General features: G+C 33.5%; 1 long non-coding RNA gene and 1 pseudogene across 1 annotated transcript in view; one reads left to right on the top strand and one right to left on the bottom strand.

Moving 5' to 3' along the window:
- Positions 1-19981, bottom strand: part of LOC145280238 (uncharacterized) — a 357840-nt gene that overhangs the window by 33821 nt on the left and 304038 nt on the right. The gene's annotated exons all lie outside the window — the stretch shown is intronic.
- Positions 15837-15973, top strand: LOC145280614 (U2 spliceosomal RNA; annotated as a pseudogene).

Consider the following 19981-nt stretch of genomic DNA (forward strand, 5'->3'; position numbering starts at 1 on the left):
GGAAGGGTTGTAGGCAAAACAAATATATATATATATATTCAAATATCGATTATGAAAAAAAGAAATAAACCATTATTAAGTTCGTTCTTCACTTAATTATCGGTGAAAATATCGTATTGATTGGATAATTATATAATATTTTTTAGATTTTTTAAAGGGAGACTCCCTAAAAAATACTTAATCTTTCTTTCCGTTTTGGTCGTGCCCCCAAAAGTCTCTCGCTGTCAACATGTCCATTTTAGCCTGCTAAGCGGTTCCTATTCTTCCCACTGTACGCAGCCAGCCATTTCTTGCCTTAGATTTACACGCCCATTCTTCCAACTGTCTTTCCCCCAAGCATGTATTGCATTTTTCTCCTTCCTCTTCTCGCGCACACTTCTTAATTTGTATATGCGCGTTTTTCCACTAATATATATATATATATATGAGTGAACGTGTGTGTGTGAGTCTGTGTGTGCGCATTTCCTTACCCAATAACTGTCAATTTTTAGTCTACAGACTCGAAATTTGATACACAGGGTACTGAGATTTGGAAAAATCTTTGTGATCGGTTTTCGGACAGAAATTTGACTGTTAAGGGGTCAAAGTTCAACGATTTGACCTTTGAGAACTCTACCAAACTCCTCTGACAATTTTGGGTATAAACTCTTGAAATTTTAGATATAGGTTCCTTTTGCATGCCTCTAACTTAATAACTTGATTTGATCCCCAAACAATAAATGTTAAGGGTCATAATAGGGATCAAAGTTTAAAAAAATTGACCGCTTTTTTTATTTTTTGCTCAGCATACACCTCCAAACACCCGGATTATGGCGGGCGGAAATGCTAGTATACATAATAACAAACAATTAATAAAACATGTTAAAACACTTTACGAAGAGTTAAAACCATATTTAATTTTCAAAAAGGAGAGACAAATTAAGTGGATTGTCCTTAGCATCAGAGCATAGAAATTAGCAAAATGCGGAATTGAATTTTGCTTGCAATATATATATATATATATATATATATATATATATATATATATATATATATATATATATATATAATATTTTTATTTATGTAGACAAATATTACATAGTCGTTACACTAAACATACTAATGTTTCGGACAAATTGATTTATTGAAAAACCAAAAGCAACATGCGACAGAAATAAAGCTTTAAGAATCAGCTATTGTGAATAGCGGACAAGTTTTATTCCTGTCGTCTGAAGAGTTGCTTTTGGTTTTTCAATAAACCAATTTGTCCGAAATATTAGCATGTTTAATGTAGCAACTATGTAATATTTGGCTATATAAATAAAAATATACTTTGCCCTTTCTATTGAGAACTCTTAATAACCTCGTTTTATTCCTGGATTTTATCTCCTGAAAACCTTTAACTTGGTGTATATAATATATATATATATATATATATATATATATATATATATATATATATATATATATATATCAGGTTTACAAGAAAGTTCTTGCGGTTTTTAACTTTAAATTCGGATAAATATATCTCGGCTGAAACCAAAATTTATTGATCGAAATAAGCACCATTAGTATCAACCCACTTTTAGCAACGCTAAACAAGTGTATTCATGCGAGTAACGTATAAATCTTGTGTTTTAGTAGCGATGAAGTCGCTGAAGGTGTTTTTGATATCACTTAGGTTTTTGAAGCATTTCTCACGCTTGAAAAGTGGCAGTCGGTAGGTGAGAAGGCAGAGTTTCGTAGCACACTTAGTTCAACTTTTGCAGAGTCGGTTTAGCAACGTGCGGTCAGGCATTGTGGTGGAAAAGAATTGGGCCTTATCTGTTGACTGGGTGCATTTCATCCATTTGATAACAGTAATTTTCCGTCGGAATAGTTTCGCCTGCATTAAAAAAAAACTAATGGATGAGACCAGTCGCAGACCACCAAACAGTCGGTATGGCAGTTTTTGGTTCAACTTTGGCTTCGGAAGTGTCATAGAGCTGAGTATCGCCGGTTGTCGTAATCACAACCCAGTCGAGAAACTGGTTATTCTTTTTGCACAAACACTTCATAACGGCGTTTCGTTTAGTTGTCGTTCAATTCATGAGGCATCCATTTATCAAGTTTTTTTTTGTCCTTCCAATCTCTCTTAAGTGGTTTGAAATCGTTGTATACTTTACGTGTAATTCAGAAGCAAGTTCTCGAACAGTTGTGCATGGATTGGTTTCAACTAAGGCTCTTAATTGATCGTTGTCGATGATCAACCACTGCATTCATTATCTTCAAGACTCGCGTCGCCACCACAAATTTTCTTAAACCACCATTGTGTTGTGCGTTCATTAGTAGTCCTTGGGCCAAACGCTTCGTTGATATATCGAGCAGTTTCAGCAGCTTTTCGGCCTAGGTTAAATTGAAATAAGAAAAGTGTGCGAATTTGCTTTTTTTTGCATCTTGTATTCAACGTTCTGATAAGACACAATTTTTGTAAAACGATTATAATTTAAACGATTAGATCGAGCGAAAAACGCTCTTTAAAATTATATACTAAGTATCGGTATAATAACGAAAAGTTATTTGAAAATACATCATTTGAAATCAAAATTAAACATTTCGCAAAACCTTTCTTTTCAACCTAATAAATATACACACGTGTATCTGCTGGCGACAAATCTTATATACATATATTAATCTGCTGACGATGTACCTTATATAATATATATATATATATATATATATATATATATATATATACACACACACACAATAAATACATATGTACATAGATGTGTATGTATATATGTACGTCTGTATATTAATCTGCTGACGCGGTAGTTTTACAAGACCTCTGATTGTAAGCAGCTTAACGCGGCATGATTTTTTAATTCACAATAACGAAAAAATACGCAGGAAGAAATAATGTGACCCTTGGGGACTGATACAAAAATACTGTATTTCTCTTCGATGGAATCAAGTTTTTCACATGGAATCCCAGGGGTACTTATTAAACAAAAACGTGTGTATGTGCGCGCGCGAGCACACACACATGTATAAAAATGTTTGTAGATATATAATATGTAAATTAACTTCATAAAATCACAAAAGATTCGAACGCACAATAGTTCAATATCTTTCCTGTTTTATTTTTCAAGGAGAATAAAAGAGTCACATGACACACTCTTTTAATTGTTTATAAATATGACTTTAGGTTGGAGACCGGTGGTATAGTCTTATTCGTTCACACTGACATGACTTGTTAACATAAAACATATATGCATACGGATTAATAAATTTTAAAAAAATATTGTAGTAGTAGTAGTAATAATAATAATAATAATAATAATAATAAAAATAATAATATACGGTTTTATTATTTACGCCCGACAAATAAAGGCACGACAAATGTACGACAAACCACGAGAACTGCTTACGTTGGTTCTTTATTTGTATAATATTTAAGCACGACAAATTGTTCATGCTGTTTTGCTATTTTAAAGCTAAAAACATCTGTAAATTTTAACAAGACACAGGAAAAAATATTTATAAAAAAATATGAGCCAAATATAAAAAACTTAAAAAGAAAAAAAAAGTAATTTTTACTTTTTTCAAACTTAGTTTATTTTGCAAAGTTCGTTTTTGATAGTAAATGAATTTTTGAGATGAGGATGTGTTATTCATATTAGGGATTATGGATTGATCGGACTACTGTTCTCATCTGGGATGTGATTTTCAATACGCTTCGGTCGATGTAACCTCCTACCTTCTTAAGGTGTATCTTGTCTAACTCGAAAATGTTTATGTCGAACTCTTTATTTACTTCACGGGGGTAGTGTGCTCTTGCCCCGTTAGTCATGATTGGATAGAGGTCCTAAGTAATTCGCAATTGTATTTGCTCACACTAGGAATTGAACCTTCAACCTTCTGGAGAATATCACTTTATACAATTGATTTTCCAAGTACTCTAACCACTGCATTATGGGTCCTTGCGGACAATCCTGGTACGAATTTAAGCAACCTTTAACCTATTTTATTTCTAGTTTTATATAATACTATTTATTACTAATTATTACTATATATTAACGTATATCTATATATATTAATGTTTTTACTTATTACTTGTATTTATTATCTATTGTTTATAATTAATGGTCCAAATTCCCGAGTTCGACAAGATACACCCCAGGAAGGTCGGAAGTTACATCGACCAAAACGTTGTGAAAATCACACTCAAGATGAGAACAGTAGTCCGATGACTCCAAATAATACGAATTGATAGTAAATGTTTATAATAATGACAATAAAAGGCAAATATTTCATTTCTTCAAGGGTGTATTAAGAAAATTAAAACATAAGAGCATCATATTATTTTTATGCGTTAGAGATGATTCGAACAACATCGATACTGTCGATTTCAAATCCAAACAAAGTGGTGGGGGCGATACTAGGTTTCCTATGGCGTATTCTCTTCAGTTTTTGGTTATGTTCGTCTCCACAGTAGTCGAGCAGAGAACAGAAAAATCGTGCAAATGAATCATGCAAAACATCAAATTTGGCACAATTGTTCTCAAAGAGATACTAATCAAATCTTACTGATTGGTCATTTCAAAATCCAAGATGGCGGCCATTTTAAAAGCAGGCAGCCATTTTGGCCGCCTGAAATTGGATGTTTTCCTTAGAAACTCTTGCTGTCTAATTTACATGACCTAAGTGGGAATTCCTATGTTTCCCAACCCACTAATACATATTTTCCTGTTTGTAACATGGTTGAATGTCTCTGATATCAATTTTTCGTGATGATCGCTAGTAAATATTCACTAAATCATGCATATATATATATGCTATGCCACTGGTCCTCCGTCTGCTACTGTTCACATGAGCAGCTGCAGAGTGATGTGCAGGGAAGCTCTGCCTGAGAGCACTTGCATCTTCCTTTGCAACCCATTTTATAGGAACACTTAGTCAATTCCAGACAGCTTGCTGCAATCGGTGTTAGTGTTGTCCAAATTATCTGTCATACTTTTCCTTTCTATGTCCAACGCGATTCAGCGGGACTGCTTTTGTCTGGATTACAAATAGTTGCCTGGCCCCAGATGATGCTAGATGATACCAGATGTTTAGGATGTACGATTCACACGCATACATTAACATATAAATGGAAATGGGCGCGCATCAGTCTTTATTTTTTTTTTTTAGCTGAATTTAAGATTTTTTCTACCGTTATTCCCCCCCACCCCACCAAGAAGGCACAGTATCACTTGGATGTAAGGGCTACTACTTGGTATTAAATCCATTGCAGGGAGTTGAGCAGTGAGATGTCTGGTGACATTGCACGTGAACTTCTGCATGTCAGTATGTTAGAACCCAGGATACGGCCTTAATCCGTTTCGAGGTTGGGGTCAGAAGGTAAAACGCGGGTATGGCACGGCCTAAGCAAGGTTTTATGCAGCACAATACTGTACTGAACATATTAAAAATTAGTAAAAAAAAAATACTGTACAGTATATTATACACATGTATTTAATCAAATAACATTATAAATAAAAAAAAATATATACAGGGTACAGTGCAGTAATAATCTTACAGTTATAAGTACTGTACAGTATCTGAAAATAAAAAAAAATATATAAAGGCAAAATATACTTATGGAAAAACATTATAATGCATTAACATTATATATTATATAACTGTAAAATATATATATATATATATATATATATATATATATATATATATATATATAAGTAAATTCTTGGTACAGCAAAATGGAAGGAGAAATTTCAGAGGAAACATAATTTAATTAAAATAACAAAAAAAAAAAAAAAAAAAAACCCAAAAAAAAACGGGCAGGTGAAATTATTAAAATTTCCTTAAGGCCTTATCGTCTGACCCTCTAAGAGGAAACGTCAGAATGATAAATTAAAAACTAAGAAACGAATGAGGAAAGAAGGGAATTTGGTTTCAGTTGGAAGACCAGTGAAAAAAAATCTCACTGTTCAGGTGGTTTTAAATCAATAAATATCTCCAACTGATGTTTCAAAATCTTTTGTCTACACAGGCTAGGTCGAGAGTTATTAATGACTAACGCCTCAATGATATCGAGATGATAGTTCAACCTAGCACTGTATAAAACAGAAAACCACCCATCGGAATATTGATCAGAACACCTTTTTATACTCATCAGGTGATTACCAATGGCGGACTCATGAGCTTGGGAGTGCCCGGATGTTCTCGAAACATATTTAAACTTGAGTTCAGCACACACATATATATATATATATATATAGTACATATAAAGGAAAAATGTGTAGTAAAAGAATATACTAAAGGAATAATAAAATTCTATTTACTAGACTTGAGCTGGTAGTGAGTGGAGGCAGAGGGGGGAAAGAGACGGCAGATATAAAAACGTATCAGTGCTAATTATGTTATTGTACGCTTAATAATAAATTTAAAATGCTTTTTGGTCCGTTCGTCTGTCCGCACCTTTCTCAATAACTAAGCCTTGGAATTTTTGGAAATTTTACACAAACATTAAATGATAGGCGTAAAAAGTAAGAGAACGGAAAACATACCCCCCAGAGGTGCCTTTTGTGTTAAAATGGCTTAAATTGACACTTTTGTGCTTATTAAAAAAAATTGATGCCTTGGATTTTTATAAAACTTTCTGAAAAATTGTAACTAATTGATTTCTATATAATTTTGTTTGTCTATACTTCGTGATAACTCTTGGGTGTGCCGCAATGACTCTTTTAGGACTAATAAAAGCACTCCATTTTGGGGGACTATTTTACCGTATTTGTCCAAAAGTTTCTGTGTATGTCTATTTTGTAGTTTTGCATGGTGCTGAACTCAAATTTAAATATGTTAACGCCTTGGGGACTTTTGGGGCTAAATGGGGGGATGATGGATTTAGTCATTTCTTTTTTGTTTTTTTATGGTGCCGAACTCAAATTCGCATATGTTAAGGCCTAAAACTGCATCGTTTGTTCATTTTCAGCAGGATTTGACGTCCCCTGGGGACTTTTGGAGCTAAATAAAGGGGTGGCGGAGAGCAAATGCTGAACTTAGTCAATTTTTTATGTTTCGTTCACTGTGCACTTACGAGGAACCAGTCATGCTTCACTTGTTTTTATTCTTTGATTTTTTTTAATTAATTTTTTTCTTTAACTTAATTTTACAACACGTCTCCATCATTGCTTTCTTTTCTAGCTTTTTTACAAGAATTACTCTTAATATCTATGCTTTCTGACGATTCTCATTTGGAGAAATACATATGCAGAATTTTTTAGCCACACCGTAAGGCGGGGTAAATACCGAAACCAGTGACCAGAAAAACATTGTACTCCACATCGTAACCTGAAAAACTGTATTCCCGGGTTCTACAGTCAAGAAGCAGAGACACGGGAGTCGAATTCCGATCTTTCAGTTCAAAGGAAAAACCCATTTGAGTAGAAGGCTTATTGACATCTAGGGATCTTGACAGTGCTAGGGCGGGAGTTTGCTGCTTATCGAGTTAGTTGGGGGTGAAGTATTTACGTCAAGGGGGTAATAATGCTTCGAGTTGTTATGTTCACTTACATCAGATCCTTAAAAAAAACTGTTGGAAAAAACGCACATGAAGTCATCAAAGGCTGAGTGGAAATTAGTCAATTTATTTATGAAATAAAAATAGTTACAATTTCCCTTCAACTTTACATTTTGCCTGTTTTGTTTGGGGGGATGGAGAGTCGAGTGCCGTTCTTTTTGACGACACAACGTTTAATTGCTATTAGCTTGATTCTTTAACCAAAATATCGTATTCACTCTGTGGAGTTAACCGACTTAAGAGATCCCTGATGGTTTTAAAGAAATTTTATTTCCAAACTATCAGGCCGCTTCACGTTACTCAGTGCTATTTTAATTCATGCAGATTACGTATTTATTATTATAGACACAATTCTCTATCGATTATTATATTGAACCTAATATATAGTAGAGAGATCAAAACTAATATATATATATATATATATATATATATATATATATAATTATTTACTACAATAATTATTAAATACCAGACACTAGTGTTTCATCCTTGTACGAATCATCAGTGCAGGGTGTCACGATTAACACCAGTCGATAGATTCTAACCTCGCAACAAAGCCATTCCTCGCAACAAAGCCATTCCTGGCTTCATTAGCAAGGACCTAATCTATTCGGCTACCGGTAACTGTGAGAAATGCTGTTGAATTTGGGGAAACACGACGTTGTCCGGGATTGAATGATGATCAACGAATATTTCACACATCTATATTTTTATTGTCATCGAAATCCGTGAAATCGCCCGAACGGAAGCTTCACACGTCTCCATGCAGTAACGTAGTCCAAAATATATGTTATTCCATATTGCACTCTAGAGAACCTACTGTTTCTTTTATAAAATTATTTTATATAAACTTCTTTCCAGTTAACGACCCCCCCCCCAAAAAAAAAAAAACAAACAAGAAATTTATGTGCGGGGGTTGAACCTACAGACTACGTCATGAAAAAACAAAAAAACAAAAAAAACAAAAACAAAAAAAAAACACACGTAAATTTTAAAGTCTTAGAAGATTCTTTGCAGTTAACGAAAATAATTAAAAAATTTACGTGCGGAGTTTGAACCTACAGATCACGTCATGCAAAAAAAAAAATGAATAAAAATAATACTAATAATAAAAAATAAAAAATAAAAAACACGTTATCAACTTACCCACCGTAGAATTTTCACGGCCTGTTGTTCTATCATATTGCTAAGTGACAACATGGAACAATAGCTATACCGATGATAGATAAATTAAAATAACGGTTTCGATTATCGATTATTGCTAATTAATTATTCTGAGACAAAACTTCACTTACGATCACTCCCAGACTTATACACGAAAATTCTGTAAATTTGAAAGAAAATCTGTTCAACCTTTTCGGAATTTATAATAAGGGAACTCTCTCACACACAAAGTTTCATATATATATATATATATATATATATATATATATATATAAACATAAAGGGGAGATAGATGGATATAAATACCCGTTCACATACACTTTTTTCGTAATAAAGCTTGAAACCAGAATTAGATGGAATCGAGCAATTGCATCGACAACGGACAACGCCAGACCCGAAGTGGGTTTCGATGTACTGCATCTCATCAGTGACGTGCTCCGACAAAAGTGTATGTGAACGGATATATATATATGACTTGGGTGCCATCAGCTAGAATCGAAACCAAAACATACAACACTCCATCCTCATTCCTTAGCATCTGAGCCACGCCCATACCCCTATATATAAATTCCCCTTTTACCCGATCGTTGAAGACTAGCTTTAAGACAGTAAGCAAGCAAGCAAGGACAGTCGGAGGGTCAAAGGGTTTCATAATTATGACGATACATTAGTTATGATGCGGAATAGAAAGATGCAAAAACAATTCAAAAGACTGAAAAATAAAGAACCAAACAAAATGCCGTAAGTTGCTCACTTCATTCCTTCATTTCGTATGCATAAGATGAATTCTGTTGTTGACATGGGTTTCCCCAAATTTTCTCACCGATTTTCTCTGTTCTGTTGTCAAGAAACCATCCTTTTAGGGATTCCCTTTTTTAAAGGAGTAGGTCTAGCATCTGTACTATTGTTAGGATATCCTCCTCCCAGGCGTTTGCTCCTTTATGGATAGTGTGGTATATGATGCATTGCCATGAGACTATCCTACCATGAATTATCTTCTCATTTCGTAGATAGTATCCGTTTTTTTTTATCATGAGACCATCCTCCGAGGCATTATCTCCTCCCTGAGTGGCAATGTAATGGAATATGTGTTCGTTCGTTATGATACCATCCTTCCGTGCATTACCCCCATACGGAGACGTGAGTGCAGTAGTATATGTTTCTTCGTCATATATCTTAGCAAAACTATGCGATTGGAAGGAGTGCATTATTGCTAATTATATTCAACCATTATGAATAGGGAACCAAATAATTTCTTTTTATAACCTATAAGATAATATACAATAGTACTGCATAATTACTCTGACGAGGGTAGTTGCAACCATCTTAAAAAATTCTTGAGAAATACGCTTAAGTATGCTATTTTAATTTATGCAGATTTATTATTAAAGAGCCAGTTCTCTGCTGATTATTATATTGTACCCAAAATATAATAATGATTTAATTTTTTTTTAAAAGTATTACTTGGATGCTATCAGCAAGAACTGAAGCCAAAACATTAAGCGTTTGAGCCTTATTCGTCGCCATCTAAGCTAACGACAAATCGATATAAAAACTTAACAACTAATTCTAACGCATGAATGTATATTTGTGCATGCGTACAAGAGTACGTTAAGTCGGCATGCGCATGTAAAGTTCCAATTTTAAAATTTTCATCCCTTAAGAAATATTTTACTAGCTAAAAACCAAATTGAATTTGTTCAACAGGTCCGAATGCCAAATTGACAAAGTAGTTTGGTAGAAACCGTTCCGCACTCACCAACACACACACACACACACACACACACACACACACACACACACACACACACACAGAAAAAGTCACTTATAGATAGATAACTTTTTGTCGTTTTAAACCGGAGAAAAATGCATATAGGAAGCAACAATTGCATAGAATTGATGAATCACGAGCTACTCTGAAATATTAAGCGATTTCCATTAAGGAAATTAACGATAAAACAACCCCGCTACCGAAAGAAATGAAATAAACAAGCAAATTGACAGTTAATAGGTTCCGCCCTGTCTGCTAAGCACCAATCACTGCAGTGTGCGAACGGTATTGAACAAACTACACTTGTACTCTCTCATAAATACTCCCGACCCACTCTACCAGTATCAAAATCCTACCGCTTCATTTTAGAGGTCTCTATATGTTGCACAAATTTCTATTCTAACAGCGTTTTTCTTTGAATCTTTCGTCTTTGTAATTCTCTTCCTTCTCTGACTGTTTTAGCATACATAAAATCACGATGTGATTTAAACAAGCATATCACTGCTCAAATCCCCACCTAGGATATCGCAGAATGCCTGAAGTAAATGTCAAGGTTCGCATTTCGGTATGAATATCGCAGATACCATCTGCGTGTCCATTTTCTTTAATGTGACATTTTAATTATGCTATATTTTATATTAAGTGTATATTTAATACAATATATTTTCTGCCGAAATAAGAGCGTTTTTATGAAACAGGTACTTGAGAAAAAAAAAATAATATTTTAACAAACATATTAAAAGCAAACAGATGCTGTCCTCGCCTGTAGAGGTTTTATTTTATTTTTTTGTGTGTAAATTCTTAAAATTCTGTTCACAATTAAAATGAATAAATGCGAAAGACAGAAAACCATCTTATTTAGGGAGAAAAATAATATTTACGAATCGGTATCCAGTAGATTTCAGTACTCATGGAGTCAGCCGGAGTATCAGTCCCTGAAGGAATTTACGAATTTTTAGCCCCCTCCCTGCTCCAACCGCAAAAAAAGTGTTGAAAACACACACACACACACACACACACACACACACACACACACAAACAAATAAATAAATAAAAAGAAAAGTTGCCTGCCCACTTGTAAATTTATTCGGCAATTTCAGAGACTTACTTGGGATTTGTCGAAAATAGTCGAGACTGACTCCATAAATACTGTAAACATCTGAATACGCATTCGTTCTGTCTCTCTTTCTCTCTCTCTCTATATATATATATATACACACACATATTAGCCTGGATGCCCGTCGTTGCCCGGGTGTTTGAAGGTGTGTGTTGAGAAAAAAAAAAAAAAAAAAAAGAAGTCGTAGTAGACAGGCAGGCTCGAACCCGCGACGCGAAGACAGAAAAGGAAGTGGAGGTGTGTGTAAGAGTGTTGGTTGAGAAAAAAAAAAGAAAAGAAAAAAGGGAAAATTCTGAAAAAGGGGGAAAAAAGGTACTAGTACGCAGGCAGGATCGAACCCGTACCACGAAGGAAGAAAAGAACGTGAAAAAAAATGTGACATCTTTGCTGTTGCGCCCATCGCCAAACCGGAAGTGACATAAATTTAAATTAAGGCTAGTCAATCGAAAAGAGGGGATGACTTTCGAAAATATCGGCGAAAACCCAGTTGAGGATGAAGGAATTAATGTTTTTAGTCAATTTTTCGATATTTGTCGTCCGAAGGATCGAATTCCAAACGATACCGATGTCGTGCAAATCTGTAAAAAGTTTTAGGCATACATACATACATGCATACACACATACATACATAAATACATAAGCAGACAGGTGAGATTTATATTATAAATGGCTTTCTTTCAATCTAGAGGGACAATGATTATCCATTGCGGAGGTGTATGTGCGGAGAATATTGTGAGATACGCGTTGCGCAATATCCAATCACGCCCTCATTTGTCGGCATTGGCTGAGTTCAGTGAAAAAGAGTTCAGAGGTCCTGGATATGACCTTTAACTATATCCGATGGTGAGGCCCCAGCTTGCGTGATTTGGGGAGTGTGGAGCCACCCTTTAATTGCCATTGCTCCCAGGTCCACTCTGACCCGGAGAGGTAGTACCTGTTAGGGTCCCAACTATGGGTTAAATAGAAACAGACTTAAAAAAATTAAAAAATTATTCTTCAAAATCACTGGATTCAGCATTAAATAACCTAAAAGGGTTGATATGCCGTAAAAACAACAACAACAACAACAACAACAAACCAACCAACCAACCAACCAAAGAGTTCAGAACAACTGCAATAAAAATGCCAATGTAGTAAGCAGAGAAAAACTGGTGTTATTTCAAATTTTTCTTCTCCTAGATTAATTGTACAACGAAAGCTTGAAAGTCTAGTCAACTCTATTTAATTCACACCTGGGAGGAGGAGAAGGATGATATCGATTCATACATTTCTCAGAGATATTTGTCAAAGTTATCCAGCTACATTCTAATTTTATATCAAGTGCGCGTTCGTATATTTAAAACGGGCATCTGAAGGTCGCTAGACATGCTCGAAACACGTGTTATAGACATTTAAACACAAACGTATTTAAAAAAAATGTCGCATAAAATTTTGAATACATTGGTTTGGGTTTCGATTTTAGATGACGACAACCAAGTCATATAAGTTTTGGTCTCACTAATTCATACCACGTTTTAATATGCATTGGTAGCTCCCTTTCTTACATATGTATATCCATATAATCATAAAACTCTGTGGATCTTGTTTACTTGCATCTTGTCTTCGACGATCAGGCGATTTGCTTTTTTAAAGAAGGAATGAAAGGTGAATATATATATTAGTCGTGAAACAGACGTTAAGGAATGAGGATGAGAGTTCTAGGTTTTAGTTTCGATTCCAGATGACGACACCTAACTCATAAGTTTTGGTCACTAGTTTATATCATGTTTTAATATAATAATCGATTGAGAATTGTCTCTATCATAATAAATACGCAATCTACATGAATTAAAATATCATATTTAAGTGCCCCTTACGACCGTGCAACGCCGGGAAGCTTACAAGGATAATTAATTTTTTTTTAATGTTCATATTTACTGATCAGCTACTTGGATTATTACAACTACTATTGGACTAGTTCATTTGCATCATTGCATCCGACCAATCAGCATTTTCTTTGGATTGTTGCAACTTTTTCTTTATCAAGCCTGGACTTCATTTGGATTATCCTTTTAACCTTTACATTACTGCATTATTAACTTTTATATAAATACTAGCGGGTGTGCCCGACGTTGCCCGGGTGTTTGTCGGTGTAAAAGAAAAAAGCGTTTTGGTAGGGAGGTAGGCTCAAACCCGAAACCTCGAGGCGAATAGCTTGATAACTTACCACGACGCAACGACGGAAGAGAAGTGATAATGGTTTAAATAAAACGTTTAAAAAGTTAATTTAACGAGCGTCAGCGTATGGTTTTCTAGGCCAAAAATCACGACATAGAGAAATGAAATCACAGAGCAGCGCGAATTCTGTAACATAGAAGTCGCTGAAATAAAAGATAAACGCGACCTTGTTTCGTAAATCGAAGATATTAGAATCTAGGGAGTATATAAAAAGTTCTAAGAAACAATGACCTCTCCGCGCGTTCCCCCCAAAGCCTTTGGCAGACATACAAAAAAAAAAAAAGAATGCACACACATACAAACATTTTCGCTTTTATATTATAGACTAGCGGGGGTACCCGGCGTTGCCCGGGTGTTTGTAGGTGTGCGTGTTTAGTAGAAAGGTAGGCTCGAAAACAAATATTAGAAAACGAAAAAAAAAACATTTTTTTTTTAAATAAAACAGGGAAAATGTTTTGGGAGGGAGGTAGGCTCGAACCCGATGGTGGGGGCGGGGTACCCGTGTGTGTGTTGGGGTGGCAGATTAAAAAAGAAGGCTCAAATAAAAAAAAAAAAAAAACAACAAAAAAGCAGCGAAAAAAGTTTTGGGAAGTAGGTAGGCTCGAACCTGAAGCCTTGAGGTTAATATTCAGATGACATAGCATGAGGCCAGGAAGCCGGGGACTTTTGATAAGTCGAAAATAAGCATTTAAAAAATTGAATGTGTTTTTTTTCGAAGTCAAATCTTACGCCAGAGTTGCAGTAAACGAATAAACAGCGCGAACTCTGTTGTAATTGTAAGATAAAAGTGGCTGAAATAAAATATATTTACGACCACGTTTCGTAAGTGTGTGATATTATTATCTGTGTAGCATATAAAAAATTTATAAGAATGAGCGAAGAAGCCGAGAAGCTGTTTTTTTCTGTATGTCCGCCAAAGGCGGACATACAGAAAAATGCACGTGTACACACATTTTCGCTTTTATATTGTAGAGTACTTCTCTCGTAATTTGTAGTTTTTAATTAACCAGCAAATGTGCAGCCTGCCTATGAATGTTATTTTGCTGACTATTCCTCTGATAAGTCACGTTTTGAAACTTACTGGGATATATTCAAGTAGTATACCAACGTATAGATATAAAGAGTCTATTTTATACCTATCTATTAAAAAGAAATAAGTCCTTCCATGAGAAACAAAATTATTAAGCATTGGTTAACATTATTAATTAAAATAATTTAAAAAAAAAATCAACTTTTTTGTGAGTTCTAAAAGCCCCCCCCCAAATCCATGTATTTTAAACAAAAGTCCATTAATTTGGAACAAAACTCCATGTTTTAAACCACAAATCAATTTCTTTAAGAACAAACATCCATTTATTTTGAACAAAAATCTATTTATTTTAAACTAAAATACAGTTATTTTGGACTAAAATCCATTTATTTTGAACGAAAATCCATTTATAAAAAATCAATTTATTTTTAGTTGCGTGCAAGCGACTCTATAAGTCACCCCGTCGGTCGGTCGATCCGTCGATCTGTCCGTAACACTTTTGTGCTTGGCGTTTTTGGTTAAGATCAAAGGTCTGTTGTAATATATTCTGTTCTTAGCTTTTTAAGCTTTTCTTGGCCTTTTGGCCAAGATCAAAGTGTAGTATCTTTCCGGCAGATACTGCAAGCAAAGACCATATGTGGGGGCATATAAGACCTTGGTCAATGTAGGGGCAACCCTTCATACCAAGTGTCACTATACAGCTCCCCTACTGCCCGGGGAATTGGTCCCCATTTTCCCTTCACTTCTCACATTAAACATCGGTCTTGTGCCTAATTTGCTCGGTGGGGGAGCAAATAAATACCAACCTCACATATAAGACCTTGGTCAATGTAGGGGCAACCCTTCATACCAATTGTCACTATCCAGCTCCCCTACTCCCCGTGGAGTTTGTCCCCATTTCCCCTTCGCTCCTACATTAAAAATCGGCCAAAAAAGGGTATTTATTTGCTCCCCCACCGAGCTAATTTGCTCGGTGGGGGAGCAAATAAATACCCTTTTTTGGCCTTTTGGTCAAGATCAAAGTGTAGTATCTGTTCTTACTACATGCTGTACTTATGTTTGTAACTTTGTGATGTAAAGTGGAGGATCACTTTTCTGTATTAATTTAATGTAAAATGATCACCCACTTTACAACCAGTCAGTCTCAAATCCATTCAAGTCATTCTCCAGATCATTCAAGTTGTTTTTGAAGGATTCCAGTTATTTTTTAAGCATTCAAGTTATTCTTAAGGTCATTCAATTCATCCTTAATTTCATTAAAGTCATTCTAAGTCATTTACTTTTTTTATTTATTTAAGTCATTTGCAGCCCATTTTTCTGTCATTTTAGTTTATCTTTAAGAATTTCATGTCAATCCTACATTCACGCATTCATTCATTACACGAGAGCACGCGACTAATGGCTATCGGCCTTGTTAATTAAAATCCATATATTTTGAACAAAAACATCCATATACCTTTTAACAAAATTCCATTTATTTCGACGAAAGAACCATATATATATATATATATATATATATATATATATATATATATATATATATATATATATATATATATATATATATATGTGTGTGCAAATGGAAATTCAATTAACTTTCTTGAAGTTATATTTTTGGATTTTACCGTCACTGGATTATTTCTCTTCCACCAGACTATCCATTCACGTGTAATCACCTTTTTCTTCACCATACTCCCTCTGCTTCACTTTTTTTGTTATCAAGTAAGATCTTTGACTTATTTGTTGTTTCATCAAATACTTTTGCATACAAAATCCGATCCCGCATTTTGCTAATTCCTACCCTCTGCTGAGAACGAAAGTATTTCTTCAAAACTCCGCGGATTAAGGACTATCCACTTATCTAGTGTTTCCTTTTCAGATTAAATATGTTTTTAACTCTTTTTGAAAGTGTTTTTAACAGGTTTTATTAACTGTTTGTTCGTGTATATATATATATATATATATATATATATATATTAGTCGAATGGAAGTCTTTTTAGATGAATATTATTTATTTATTTGCGGACTATTATCCTCATCTTTTAGTTGATATTTCACAACGATGCTGGTTCCTCATATAAGGATGGTGGACAGTACTTTTCAAGGCCAAATATTAAGGCCTGGACTTTACTGTACGCGAAGTTAACCGCGAAGTTAGAATGAAAACAAAGCCATGAAGGTTTTTTTTTCTTTTTTAATCGCAAAATGTTTTGTATTTAAAATATGCAAATAAAAACAAAATTAAATTCTTTTAGTTGGAATCAGTATCACACAGTTAAAAGAAAAAAATACTTTTTCATTTACATTTTTTTAACAAGTTTAAAACTTTTTAATGCATTTTCATGCTACAATTTGAGACGCTAAAACAAACGCAAAACATTTAACATTACAAAAACATGGCCGTTGACTTGTGATAAGTGATTTCGTTAAGAGTTGCACTTTTTTGTTTATAAAGCCATTCGAATTTTAAGGTAAGGATGACAAACACTATATAATGTAACTTTTTATGCACATATATATATATATATATATATATATATATATATATATATATATATATATAAGAATTACGGTGAGTGTGCCAAAATAATCCAATATGGCAAAACTAAAGTATATTATAAATATTGAAGAGTTAATATTTATAAAGTAATCTCAACCAGATGTAAAAGCTTGATAAAACTAAATAGGAAATAGAGCTTATAATAATTATTTTGTGCTTCCTTTTTAAAATTAAATGTTTTTAACTCTTTTACAAACTGTTTTTTTTAACATGTTTTATTAACTACTTGTTCTTATATTTTTCGTAATTTTTTTTATTTGGTTTCCACCTTAACATTTTCCTTTAAAATGATGACTTCTAAAGGTTTTCGACTATGCTGAAAACGACTATTTCATTTAATTTTTCCGCAAATAAGTAGTTTCCGGATATTAAGCAATGCAATTCTTTATGGCTAAATTGGTGGCCATCGTTGTACTCGCAAGCGCGCATAATTTTATCATGATTAATATACTCACTATTCCATAGCTAATATATATACTTAACCTTATGTCATATATGTTATAATCTCATATATCCTTAACATATTCTGACCGAACGCGTCACGGGTAGTCTAGCCTTATATATATATATATATATATAATTTAAAGGAGATTAGAGCAATAGTCTAAAGAGCCGAGTGTATTTCAATGTAACAGTGAAATTACTAGTGTAATTGAAATATGGGAAAGAGAAAGTGCTCGTTGTAATTTAGATATATAATAAGTTCGATAGGTAGATATCCTGGAGCTAATTCAATATTAAGTAATGTGATTTATAATTTAAAATTTGAACAATTAAATTTCAACCAAATTAAAAATCCGTTTCATAAGGAACAACAACAAAATCAATTATCTGTACGATCGTTTCGGAAAACAATGCTTTTTATTGTGGTAAATATCCAGTTACGAACAATAATTACATATAGTTTTTTAATAAGCAAGGTCTCCTCGTCAGAAAATTTTGAAGGGTTTTTATTAAATCTAAAAGACACCATAACTAAACCTAGCATTAAAAGTAAGGCAGATGTATCTGAAAAAAATTAAAATAAAAGGTCTGAATTTAAAGTTAATAAGAAGTTTAATATAGGTTATAGATAGAAAAAAATATATATATAGGTTTGAATTTGAATTATAAATTTGCCTTGAGTAAAGTATTAAAAAAATATATATGCATATATATGAAAAAAAAATAGACACACATATACATAGATATAGAGGTATATACATAAAAAATATAGGTATAAAAATTTACCTTTTAATTTTTCGCCTTTTGAAATCAGGAACTATGGTTAAAATACTCATATATGTTTGCTATAGTTTTTCGCCTCTTTAAATGATGAGTTTTAAAAGGGGGGATGTCCGTGTAATAAGTTATTTCTGTTATCGTACTTTTGATTTAAAGACGCCACGGTTTATATTCGAATGTTGTTGTTGTTTTATATAATTTCATAATGTAAGGGGGGATAATTAGGCATATTTTTTTTATTAAGGGCGTAAGGGGGATAATTAGTCTTACTTAATTTACTAAAAAAAAAAAGATTGTAATCTATTTTTACTAATAAGTAATTTATCATGATTTAAGGTGGTTTATATTTATTAAATTTAAACCAACGTTTATGACTACATGTAAATATTAGTTCCTGTCTTGAGCTTAAAAGTGTGGTTGCATTTTTTATATCTTCGTATTTAAAATTTTTTTTTATTTTTACCACAATAAAAAGCATTGTTTTCCGAAACGATCGTACAGATAATTGATTTTGTTGTTGTTCCTTCTTATGAAACGGATTTTTAATTTGGTTGAAATTTAATTGTTCAAATTTTAAATTATAAATCACATTACTTAATATATATAGTAAAAAAATAATTATATATATATATATATATATATATATATATATATTATTGTACTATGCTTGAAGCATTGTGCGTAGTATGTAAGGATTGTGTTTGAAGGCTATAGCAATGAGATTTTTTTTTAAATAGAAAAACACCTTGGATAAACAGATAAACATAATAAATTAGAATATTCAAAAGATTTAAATAATTACAGATTATTTATTATTTATTTACCAACGTAATGTGTCGAACCAGGATAATATCGATGGCGTTATGTTCTTTTCATTTTAATAGTGTACCTCATTTTCACAAATAACATTTAATTCAATAAAAGAAGTTGCTCTCCTTTAACAATTACAAGACACCTCTTCAACCGCCTATATCCATTACAAATAACACCCTACCAGAGAATTCTTCCTTCAAGCTCCTCAGCCAAACATTTGCCTTGACAAAGTACAAAATAGACTTCGTGGCTTAGTGGGGGATGCCCTTTTCTCTTCCCTGCAACCTCTCTCCCACAGAAGAGACGTTGCGAGCCTGTCTTTATTTTATCGTTATTTCCATGGCAAGTGCTCGTCTGAGCTCTAATCTCTGCCCCCCCTCGCCAATCTTTTACGATAAACACCCGTTTAGCTGAAACCACTGTCATTAATTTTCCCCACTCTTTATATGTGCCTAAACCAAAGCGTAGATTCCATGAACAAAGCTTCTTTCTGAGAAGTGCACGGCTGTGGAACTCTCTTCCGTTTACCTGTTTCCCAC

Source organism: Euprymna scolopes, chromosome 7 (assembly GCF_053919585.1).
Source record: "Euprymna scolopes isolate OS-2025 chromosome 7, ASM5391958v1, whole genome shotgun sequence".
Taxonomy (NCBI): Eukaryota; Metazoa; Mollusca; class Cephalopoda; order Sepiida; family Sepiolidae; genus Euprymna; species Euprymna scolopes.